A 12,900-nucleotide genomic window follows, 5' to 3' on the forward strand; every position below is an offset into this window, starting at 1 on the left:
CCTATAGCACTAGAGGGACCAAGAAAAATGACGTATCGACATTCATCATTCTACCATCACCCACCTTGAATGAGATGGAGACCTAGCCCAAAACAAAGGAGGGGTGGCAATTTAACATTGAGATGGGGCTGGAAGGAGAGTGAGAAGGCATGAATATTATATTTGATTTGTATAATTCAGCCAGCTAGACGTCTTTTGATGCCTTGATCGGGTAGAGCACTAGTTTTGGCAGATTCATTAAATAGTACTGGCAAACGCCAGTCTCAATGTCAACAGTGAAGAGGCGACTCCAGGATGCTGGCCTTCTAGGCAGAGGGGCGGCAGTGTAGCCTAGTGGTTAGAGTGTTGGACTAGTAACCGGAAGGTTGCAAGTTCAAACCCCCGAGCTGACAAGGTACAAATCTGTCATTCTGCCCCTGAACAGGCAGTTAACCCACTGTTCCTAGGCCGTCATTGAAAATAAGAATTTGTTCTTAACTGACTTACCAAGTTAAATAAAATAATAAACATATCTCAGACTGGCCAATAGAAATAAAAGGTTAAGATGGGCAAAAGAACACAGACACTGGACAGAGGAACTTTACCTGGTCTCCTCTTCACTGTGAGGTGTCTGTTTCTCAAACTAATTCTCCTCTTGCTCAGTTGTGCACCGGGGCCTCACACTCCTCTTTCTATTCTGGTTCGAGTCAGTTTGCGCTGTTCTGTGAAGTGAGTAGTACACAGCGCTGTATGAGATCTTCAGTTTCTTGGCAATTTCTCGCATGGAATAGCTTTCATTTCTCAGAATAAGAATAGACTGACGAATTTCAGAAGAAAGTGTTTTGTTTCTGGCCATTTTGAGCCTGTAAAATCGAACCCAACAATGCTGATGCTACAGATACTCAACTAGTCTTTCAAAAATAAGGACATTTCTAATTGACCCCAAACTTTTGAACGGTGGTGTATATATATATATAGTATATATATACAGTGCCTTCAGACCCCTTGACTTTTTCTACATTTTGTTATGCTACAGCCTTAATCTAAAATATATGAATTTTAAAAAATCCTCAGCAATCTACAGGTAATAACCCATAATGACAAAGGGAAAACATAAACACCTTATTTACATAAGTATTCAGACCCTTTGCTATGAACCTCGATATTGAGCTCAGGTGCATCCTGTTTCCATTGAGCATGCTTGAGATGTTTCTACAACTTAATTGGAGTCCACCTGTGGTAAATGCCATTGATTGGACATGATTTGGAAAGGCACACACCTGTCTATAAGGCCCCACAGTAGACAGTGCATGTCATAGCAAAAACCAATCCATGAGGTCGAAGGAATTGTCCTTAGTTCTCAGAGACAGGATTGTGCCGAGGCACATATCTGGGGAAGGGTACCAAAACATTTCTGCAGCATTGAAGGTCCCCAAGAACACAGTGGCCTCCATCATTCTTAAATGGAAGAAGTTTGGAACCACCAAGACTCTTCTTACAGCTGGCTGCCCGGTCAAACTGAGCAATTGGGGGAGAAAGGCCTTGATCAGGTATGTGTCTAAGAACCGATGGTCTCTCTGACAGAGCTCCAGAGTTCCTCTGTGGAGATGGGGGAAACTTTCAGAAGGACAACCATCTCTGCAGCACTCCACCAATCAGGCCTTTATGGTAGAGTGGACAGCCGGAAGCCACTCCTCAGTAAAAGGTACATGACAGCCCGCTTGGAGTTTGCCAAACGGCACCTAAAGGACTCAGATCATAGGAAACAAGATTCTCTGGTCTGATAAAACCAAGATTCAACTCATTGGCCTGACTGCCAAGTGTCACATCTGGAGGAAATCTGGCACCATCACTACGGTGAAGCATGGTGGTGGCAGCATCATGCTATGGGGATTTCTTTCAGTCAGAGACTGGGAGACTTGTCAGGACTGAGGCAAAGATGAACGGAGCAAAGTACAGACAGATCCTTGACGAAAAACTGCTCCAGAGTGCTCAGAACCTCAGACTGGGGCGAAGGTTCACCTTCCAACAGGATAACGACCCTAAGTGCACAGTGAAGACAACGCAGGAATGGATTTGTGACAAGTCTCTAAATGTCCTTGAGTGGACCAGCCAAAGCCAGGACTTGAACCCGATCGAACATCTCTGGATAGACCTGAAAAAAGCTACAGTTGAAGTCGGAAGTTTACATACACTTAGGTTGGAGTCATTAAAACTCGTTTTTCAACCACTCTACAAATGTCTTGTTAACAAACTATAGTTTTGGCAAATCGATTAGGACATCTACTTTGTGCATGACACAAGCGATTTTTCCAACAATTGTTTACAGACAGATTGTTTCACTTATAATTCACTGTATCACAATTCCAGTGGGTCAGAAGTTTAAATGCACTAAGTTGATTGTGCCTTTAAACAGATTGGAAAATTCCAGAAAATGATGTCATGGCTTTAGAAGCTTCTGATAGGCTAATTGACATCATTTGAGTCAATTGGAGGTGTACCTGTGGATGTATTTCAAGGCCTAACTTCAAACTCAGTGCCTCTTTGCTTGACATCATGGGAAAACCAAAAGAAATCAGCCAAGACCTCAGAACATTTGTTTTTAGACCTTCACAAGTATGGTTCATCCTTGGGAGACATTTCCAAATGCCTGAAGGTACCACGTTCATCTGTACAAACAATAGTATGCAAGTATAAACACCACGGGACCACGCAGCCGTCATACCGCTCAGAAATGAGACGAGTTCTGTCTCCTAGAGATGAACATACTTTGGCACGAAAAGTGCAAATCAATCCCAGAACAACAGCAAAGGACCTTGTGAAGATGCTGGAGGAAAAGGGTACAAAACTATCTATATCCACAGTAAAACTAGTCCTGTATCGACATAACCTGAAAGGCCGCTCAGCAAGGAAGAAGTCACTGCTCCAAAACCGCCATAAAAAAAAGGGAGATTACGGTTTGCAACTGCACATGGGGACAAAAATCGTGTCACGTCCTGACCATAGAGAGCCTTTATTTTCTATGGTGGAGTTGGTCAGGGCGTGACTGGGGGGTTAGTCTAGTTTATATTTTCAATGTGGGGTTCTAGGTTATTTTTTCTATCGTTGTCTCTAATTGGGGATCAAGTAGGATTTTTTCCACCTGTGGGTTATGGGATATTGTTTATGTTTGGAGTTAGTGCACATAGCACCTCACGGTTTGTTTGTTTATTGTTTATTGTTTTGTTAAGTTTCACTAATATTAAAGTATGTGGAACTCATATCGTGCTGCGTCTTGGTCCGACCATTATTACGAACAATGTGACAGATCGTACTTTTTGGAGAAATGTCCTCAGGTCTGATAAAACGAAAATATAACTGTTTGGCCATAATGACCATTGTTATGTTTGGAGGAAAAAGGGGCTGGCAACATCATGTTGTGGGGGTGCTTTGCTACAGGGGGGACTGGTGCACTTCCCAAAATAGATGGCATCATGAGGTAGGAAATTATGTGGATATATTGAAGCAATATCTCAAGACATCAGTCAGGAAGTTAAAGCTTGGTCGCAAATGAATCTTCCAAATGGACAATGACCCCAAGCATACTTCCAAAATTGTGGCAAAATGTCTTAAGCACAACAAAGTCAAAGGTATTGGAGTGCCCATCACAAAGCCCTGACGTCAATCCTATAGAAAATTTGTGGGCAGAACTGAAAAGGCATGTGCGAGCAAGGAGGCCTACAAACCTGACTCAGTCACACCAGCTCTGTCAGGAGGAATGGGCCAAAATTCCCCCAACTTATTGTGGGAAGCTTGTCGAAGGCTACCCGAAACGTTTGACCCAAGTTAAACAATGTATAAGCAATGCTACCAAATACTAATTGAGTGTATGTAAACGTCTGACCCAATGGAATGTGATGAAATAAAAACTGAAATAAATCATTCTCTTTACTATTATTCCGACATTTCACATTCTTAAAATAAAGTGGTGATCCTAACTGACCTAAAACAGGGAATTTTTACGAGGATTAAATGTCAGGAATTGTGAAAAACTGAGTTTAAATGTATTCGGCTAAGGTGTATGTAAACTTCTGACTTCAACTGCAACGCTCCCCACCCAACCTGACAGAGCTTGAGAGGATCTGCAGAGCAGAATGGGAGAAACTCCCCAAAAACAGGTGTGCCAAGCTTGTAGCATCATACAAAAGACGACTTGAGGCTGTAATCGCTGGCAGAGGTGCTTCAACAAAGTACATTTACATTTACATTTAAGTCATTTAGCAGACGCTCTTATCCAGAGCGACTTACAAATTGGTGAATTCACCTTCTGACATCCAGTGGAACAGCCACTTTACAATAGTGCATCTAAATCATTTAAGGGGGGGTGAGAAGGATTACTTATCCTATCCTAGGTATTCCTTGAAGAGGTGGGGTTTCAGGTGTCTCCGGAAGGTGGTGATTGACTCCGCTGTCCTGGCGTCGTGAGGGAGTTTGTTCCACCATTGGGGGCCAGAGCAGCGAACAGTTTTGACTGGGCTGAGCGGGAACTGTACTTCCTCAGTGGTAGGGAGGCGAGCAGGCCAGAGGTGGATGAACGCAGTGCCCTTGTTTGGGTGTAGGGCCTGATCAGAGCCTGGAGGTACTGCGGTGCCGTTCCCCTCACAGCTCCGTAGGCAAGCACCATGGTCTTGTAGCGGATGCGAGCTTCAACTGGAAGCCAGTGGAGAGAGCGGAGGAGCGGGGTGACGTGAGAGAACTTGGGAAGGTTGAACACCAGACGGGCTGCGGCATTCTGGATGAGTTGTAGGGGTTTAATGGCACAGGCAGGAAGCCCAGCCAACAGCGAGTTGCAGTAATCCAGACGGGAGATGACAAGTGCCTGGATTAGGACCTGCGCCGCTTCCTGTGTGAGGCAGGGTCGTACTCTGCGGATGTTGTAGAGCATGAACCTACAGGAACGGGCCACCGCCATGATGTTGGTTGAGAACGACAGGGTGTTGTCCAGGATCACGCCAAGGTTCTTAGCGCTCTGGGAGGAGGACACAATGGAGTTGTCAACCGTGATGGCGAGATCATGGAACGGGCAGTCCTTCCCCGGGAGGAAGAGCAGCTCCGTCTTGCCGAGGTTCAGCTTGAGGTGGTGATCCGTCATCCACACTGATATGTCTGCCAGACATGCAGAGATGCGATTCGCCACCTGGTCATCAGAAGGGGGAAAGGAGAAGATTAATTGTGTGTCGTCTGCATAGCAATGATAGGAGAGACCATGTGAGGTTATGACAGAGCCAAGTGACTTGGTGTATAGCGAGAATAGGAGAGGGCCTAGAACAGAGCCCTGGGGGACACCAGTGGTGAGAGCGCGTGGCGAGGAGACAGATTCTCGCCACGCCACCTGGTAGGAGTGACCTGTCAGGTAGGACGCAATCCAAGCGTGGGCCGCACCGGAGATGCCCAACTCGGAGAGGGTGGAGAAAGTACTGAGTAAAGAGTCTGAAAACTTATGTCAAAGTGATATTTCATCATTTAATTTTTAACACATTTGCAACATTTTCTAAAAAAACGTTTTGCTTCCTCATAATTGGGTATTGTGTGTAGATTGTAACGTAACAAATGTAGGAAAAAGTCAAGGGGTATGAATACTTTCCGAATGCATTGTATGTGCAGGTTTGTACAGTACCAGTCAAAAGTCTGGACACACCTACTCATTCAAGGGTTTTTCTTTATTTTTTACTATTTTCTCCATTATAGAATAATAGTGAAGACATCAAAACTATGAAATAAAAATATGGAATCATGTAGTAACCAAAAATGGTTAAACAAATCAAATTACATTTTATATTGAGATCATCCAAAGTAGCCACCCTTGACCCTTGCGTTGATGACAGCTTTGCATTATCTCAACCAGCTTTAAATCAAATTTATTTGTCACATACACATGGTTAGCAGATGTTAATGTGAGTGTAGCAAAAAGCTTCATGAGGTAGTCACCTGGAATGCTTTTCCAACAGTCTTGAAGGAGTTCCCACATATGCTGAGCACTTGTTGGCTGCTTTTCCTTCACTCAGCAGTCCAACTCTCATACCATCTCATTTGGGTTGGGGTCAGGGGATTGTGGAGGCCAGGTAATCTGATGCAGCACTCCATCACTCTCCTTCTTGGTCGAATAAACCTTACACAGCCTGGAGGTGTGTTTGGGGTCATTGTCCTGTTGCAAAACAAATGATAGTCACACTAAATGCAAACCAGATGGGATGGTGTATAGCTGCAGAATGCTGTGGTAGCCATGCTGGTTAAGTGTGCCTTGAATTCTAATGAAATCACTGACAATGTCACAAGTAAAGCACCCTCACACCATCACACCTCCTCCTCCATGCCTCACGGTGGGAACCACTCATGCAGAGGTCATCCGTTCACCCACTCTGCGTCTCACACAGACACGGCAGATAGAACCAAAAATCTCAAATTTGGACTCCACAGACCAAAGGACAGATTTCCACCAGTCTAATGTCCATTGCTCATGTTTCTTTGTCCAAGCAAGTATCTTCTCCTAATTGCTGTCCTTTAGTAGTGGTTTATTTGCAGCAATTCGACCATGAAGGCCTGATTCACGCAGGCTCCTCTGAACAGTTGATGTTGAGATGTGTCTGTTACTTGAACTCTGTAAAGCATATATTTGGGCTGCAATCTGAGGTACAGGTAACTCTAATGATTGTTTCCTCTGCAGCAGAAGTAACTCTGGGTCTTTATTTCCTGTGGTGGTCCTCATGAGAGACAGTTTCATCATAGAGCTTGATGGTTTTTACGACTACACTTGAAGAAACTTTCAAAGTTCTTGAAATGTTCCGCATTGATTGACCTTCATGTCTTAAAGTAATGATGGACTAATTTCTCTTTGCTTATTCGAGCTGTTCTTTCCTTCAAGATAGTTGGAAAAGCACTCCAGGTGAAGTTGGTTGATAGAATGCTTAGAGTGTGCAAAGCTGTCATCAAGGCAAAGGGTGGCGACTTTGAAGAATCTCAAATATAAAATATATTTTGATTTGTTTAACACTTTTTTTGGTTACTACACCTGCTCATCCATATGTGTTATTTCATAGTTTTGATGTCTTCACTATTATTCTACAATGTAGAAAATAGTAAAAATAAAGAAAAACCCTTGAATGAGTTGGTGTGTCCAAATTGTTCACTGGTATTGTATATAATTCCTTCTCACTACTATCTGCGCGCTCTCCTCTACTCACCTTTTCCCTTCGCTTGTGGACATCAGTGCACAACACATCAGCGATCTGTGACCAGGCGAAAAAACCCTTCCAAGCCAAACCTTCATATCATGAACGCTAACCGCTACACACAGCCTACATCATTGTCAAGTCATAGTCAACATATCTACTAAAACTAACGTGTTAGTTAACCGGCTAGAATCTTGCAGTACAGTGTACAGCAAGCAGTTTAGCAGTTACACCGGTGGGCCCCGGTGGCAATAAATGAATAAAACCAAAAGCTTACCTTAGTTAGAGCGTTGGTTAGAGTGTTGGACTAGTAACCGAAAGGTTGCAAGTTCAAATCCCCGAGCTGACAAGGTACAAATTTGTTGTTCTGCCCCTGAACAGGCAGTTAACCCACTGTTCCTAGGCTGTCATTGAAAATAAGAATTTGTTCTTAACTGACTTGCTTAGTTAAATAGATTTAAAAAAAATACTTGGAAGAGTTCGTGCTGGATAGCCTTAGCCAGCTAGATAACATAGCATCTCTCTCTGTTTGAGTAGGTGAAATGAGCTAGTAGGTGAATCCTCTTGCTAAGTGAAGGTGTCATGTTCTGACCATCATTCTTGTGTGTTTTCCTTGTTTTAGTGTTGGTCAGGACGTGAGCTGGGTGGGCATTCTATGTTGTGTGTCTGGTTTGTCTATTTCTATGTTTGGCCTGATATGGTTCTCAATCAGAGGCAGGTGTCTCTGATTGGGAACCATATTTAGGTAGCCTGTTTTGTGGGTGATTGTTCCTGTCTTTGTGTTTGTGGCACCAGATAGGACTGTTTCGGTTTTTTCACGTTTCTTGTTTTGTAGATTGCTGTATTTTCATCTTTATTAAAGATGTACAAAACTAACCATGCTGCATTTTGGTCCGCCTTTCTTTCACCAGAAGAAAACTGTTACAGAAGGTTTAAAAAAATAGAACCAAATCACTCTCTCGCTTCTCCTTCATGTTGGAAGATATGAATTTGTTCAAAACTATTCAACTATTATCTTTCTCTCTGAGTCAACTACTCACCACATTTGATGCACTGCAGTGCTGCTAGCTAGCTGTAGATTACTTTTAGATTAATTCTCTGTTCCTTTGATTGGGTGGACAACATATCAGTTCTGACCTTAGTTCCTTTGTTTTTGTCTTTGTTTTAGTATGGTCAGGGTGTGAGTTGGGGTGGGCAGTCTATGTTTGTTTTTCTATGTTGGTTTTTGAGGTCGGCCTAGTATGTTTCTCAATCAGAGGCAGCTGTCAATTGTTGTCCCTGATTGAGAATCATACTTAGGTAGCCTGGGTTTCACTTTTGGTTTGTGGGTGTTTGTTTTCTGTGTGAGTGTTTGGTCCACACGGTACTGTTTCGGTTTTCGTTCGTTCACTTTATTGTTTTGTATTTCAGTGTTTAGTTCGTTTCTTTAAATATTACATCATGAACACTTACCACGCTGCACCTTGGTCTTCCTCTCTATCTTCAGACAACATCTGTTACAAGTTCATGCTGCAAGTGCTCTGATAGGTTGGAGGATATCCTCTAGAAGTTGTCATAATTACTGTGTAAATCTATGGGAAGTTGTGAAATACAAGAGCCTCCTAGGTTATATATTGAAGTCAATGTACCCAGAGGAGGACAGAAGCTAGCTGTCCTCCGGCTATACCATGGTGCTACCCTACAGAGTGCTGTTGAGGCTACCGTAGACCTTCATTGCAAAACAGTGTGTTTCAATCAATTATTTGGTGACGTGAATATATTTAGTATAGTTTTATTTTAAAGGGCTTTAATTTTCATGTTTCGCTATTTTTTTTTATTCCATACAGACAGTAAAGGGGGATCAATTGACAAAACATTTTATAATGTAAAATGTGTGTCATTATGAGTGATGTTAACATGAATCACACATGCCTAAATGAGTGGCTGGGGATTTTAGTAATGCAATGTCTCCTCGTGTTGAGAAACTGTCCATCCCAAATGATACCTTCTTCCCTTTATAGTGCACTACTTTTGACCAGAGGTCTGGAATGCATCCTGGGGCAGGAGAGAGAGAGAGAGAGAGAGAGAGAGAGAGAGAGAGAGAGAGAGAGAGAGAGAGAGAGAGAGAGAGAGAGAGAGAGAGAGAGAGAGAGAGAGAGAGAGAGAGAGAGAGAGAGAGAGAGAGAGAGAGAGAGAGAGAGAGAGAGAGAGAGAGAGAGAGAGAGAGAGAGAGAGAGAGAGAGAGAGAGAGAGAGAGAGAGAGAGAGAGAGAGAGAGAGAGAGAGAGAGAGAGAGAGAGAGAGAGAGAGAGAGAGAGAGAGAGAGAGAGAGAGAGAGAGAGAGAGAGAGAGAGAGAGAGAGAGAGAGAGAGAGAGAGAGAGAGAGAGAGAGAGAGAGAGAGAGAGAGAGAGAGAGAGAGAGAGAGAGAGAGAGAGAGAGAGAGAGAGAGAGAGAGAGAGAGAGAGAGAGAGAGAGAGAGAGAGAGAGAGAGAGAGAGAGAGAGAGAGAGAGAGAGAGAGAGAGAGAGAGAGAGAGAGAGAGGTGTAATCTAGCCTCACTCAAAACTAGCATGTTCTCTGCTGCCTTCAACAATGAGGTCAGCCTCCAGGTATGGTAATGAGCACTGAGCAATGGTCCCATCGGAGTAGCTCTCCTGATCTTTCAAACACACACACACACACACACACACACACACACACACACACACACACACACACACACACACACACACACACACACACACACACACACACACACACACACACACACACACACACACAGACCTGCACAGCTAACCTTGTGGGGACATACAATTCAGTCCATTCAAAATACTATTTTGTTTACCCCTAACCATAACCTTAACTGAGATTCGTTATCCAACCTGTTACATACAAACACACGCACGCACGTACACACACTCAGGGTGAGCAGCAGTCCCATAGAACAGTACTACAGCCCTCCACACACACACACACCCAGACACAAATACATTTTTAAAAATAGTCCGATTAATCAGTAACGGCTTTTTTGGTCCTCCAATAATCGGTATTGGTATCGGCGTCGAAAAATCATAATTGGTCGACCTCGAACACAGACACACACACACCCAGACACAACCACACCCAGTCACACACACAGAGACACAACCCCACCCAGTCACACACAAACAGGCATACAGACACCCAGACACACACACAGACATACACACACCCAGTCACCCACACCCAGACACACACACAGACATACACACACCCAGACACACACACAAACAGGCATACAGACACCCAGACACACACACAGACATACACACACCCAGACACACACACAAACAGGCACACAGACACCCAGACACACACACAAACAGGCACACAGACACCCAGACACCCACACCGAGACACACACACAGACAGGCATACAGACACCCACACCGAGACACACACACAGACAGGCATACAGACACCCAGACACACAAACAGGCACACAGACACCCACACCCAGACACACACACAGACAGGCACACAGACACCCAGACACACAAACAGGCACACAGACACCCAGACACACAAACAGGCACACAGACACCCAGACACACACACAGACACCCAGACACACAAACAGGCACACAGACACCCAGACACACAAACAGGCACACAGACACCCAGACACACAAACAGGCACACAGACACCCAGACACACAAACAGGCACACAGACACCCAGACACACAAACAGGCACACAGACACCCAGACACACAAACAGGCACACAGACACCCAGACACACAAACAGGCACACAGACACCCAGACACACAGGCACACAGACACCCAGACACACAAACAGGCACACAGACACAGACACACAAACAGGACACACAAACAGACACAGACACAGACACACAAACAGGCACACAGACACCCAGACACACAAACAGGCACACAGACACCCAGACACACAAACAGGCACACAGACACCCAGACACACAAACAGGCACACAGACACCCAGACACACAAACAGGCACACAGACACACAAACAGGCACACAACCCAGACAGGCACACAGACACACACAGACACCCAGACACAGGCACACAGACACCCAGACACACAAACAGGCACACAGACACCCAGACACACAAACAGGCATACAGACACCCAGACACACGGTCCCAGTGGGAAAGAAGTGATGCTCAGTAACATCCCACCCTGTCTTCTTTACATTTGTGACTCATTACCTAACCAAGAGAAGACTACTGACAAAAATCGTTTTTTAGACTTAGAGGCAAGGAAAGATGGAGAAAGAGAGAGCAAGAGAGAGAGTAGAGACAGAGAGAGAAACACAGAGAGAGAGAGAGAGCAAGAGAGCGAGAGAGAGACAGAGAGAGAAAGCAAGAGAGAGAGAGAGAGAGACAGAGAGAGAGACAGAGAGACAGAGAGAGAGAGAGAGAGAGAGAGAGAGAGAGAGAGAGCAAGAGAGCAAGAGAGAGACAGAGAGAGAAAGCAAGACAGAGAGAGAGAGAGAGAGAGAGAGAGAGAGACAGAGAGAGAGACAGAGAGAGAGAGCGAGAGAGTCCGAGCACCTGGAATGGTCCGATTGATTACTTTACTGTGCTTCTATCTTTTTTTTTTCTTGTACCTGGGGTCAGAGGGTAATGTACACCCCAGGTCAGGGGGTAATGTACGTCGCTGTGTGATGATGTGGAGCAGGTCCTGTCCACTGACTCACCTATTAGGTTTTCTGCTGCTGTGTGTGTGTGTTTGCGTTGTTCATGCACACCTGTTGGAAGAGATAAACCAGTCAGCTGGTTGACTCCAGGTCCAAATACGTGGTCTGAGGACAACCTGGAACTAGGTCACCTTTTTAACACAACACTTCTGACATTATAGTGTGATTCCGTTGTGACAATCAAAATAACCATTACCCCCCCCCCCCCTAAAAATCACAACTCCCAACACCCCTTCACTTTTTATTTTAAATATCACTTCAATCTGAAATCATGTCAGCAAAGACCTTGAGTTGTATTGACTAAATCTTCTCACATGCACCTCTAACACAGCCAAGCCGACTCTGGCGATGTGTGTTGTGTGTTGTGTTCAGTTGCTGTGCATGTTTCATGAGCAGTGTAACTCTGACTTCCTCTATGAGCAGGGAGGCACTGAGAGAGAGAGAGCCCAATTTGGTTCCGCTGGTGCCCTTATTAAGCTTGTATCCCAAATGGCACCCTATTCCCTATATAGTGTACTTCTTTTCGGCTGGGACCCTGGTTAAAAGTAGTGCACTAAATAGGGAATCGTGTGCTATTTGGGACTCAAATGGCATGATGCATACCTCCTTCCCAGACCAACAGCAGCATCAAGGCTCCCAACCAGTTTAACGTCACTGCAGTCAATCGGCCGTGCGACACGTACATATTACTTCCAGGGAGGGGTCCTATTCCAAGCCGGATTGCATTTATTACCACATACAAAATCCTATGTGCCTTTGCTACTGTACGTCCGTACCCACTGTACTGTATGTCTCACTGTAGCCGCCAGACTGTACGTCTCACTGTAGCCACCAGACTGTACGTCCGTACCCACTGTACTGTATGTCTCACTGTAGCCGCCAGACTGTACGTCTCACTGTAGCCACCAGACTGTACTGTATGTCTCACTGTAGCCACCAGACTGTATGTCTCACTGTAGCCACCAGACTGTACATCTCACTGTAGCCACCAGACTGTACGTCCGTACCCACTG

Source organism: Oncorhynchus masou, chromosome 3, assembly GCF_036934945.1.
Source record: "Oncorhynchus masou masou isolate Uvic2021 chromosome 3, UVic_Omas_1.1, whole genome shotgun sequence".
Taxonomy (NCBI): domain Eukaryota; kingdom Metazoa; phylum Chordata; class Actinopteri; order Salmoniformes; family Salmonidae; genus Oncorhynchus; species Oncorhynchus masou.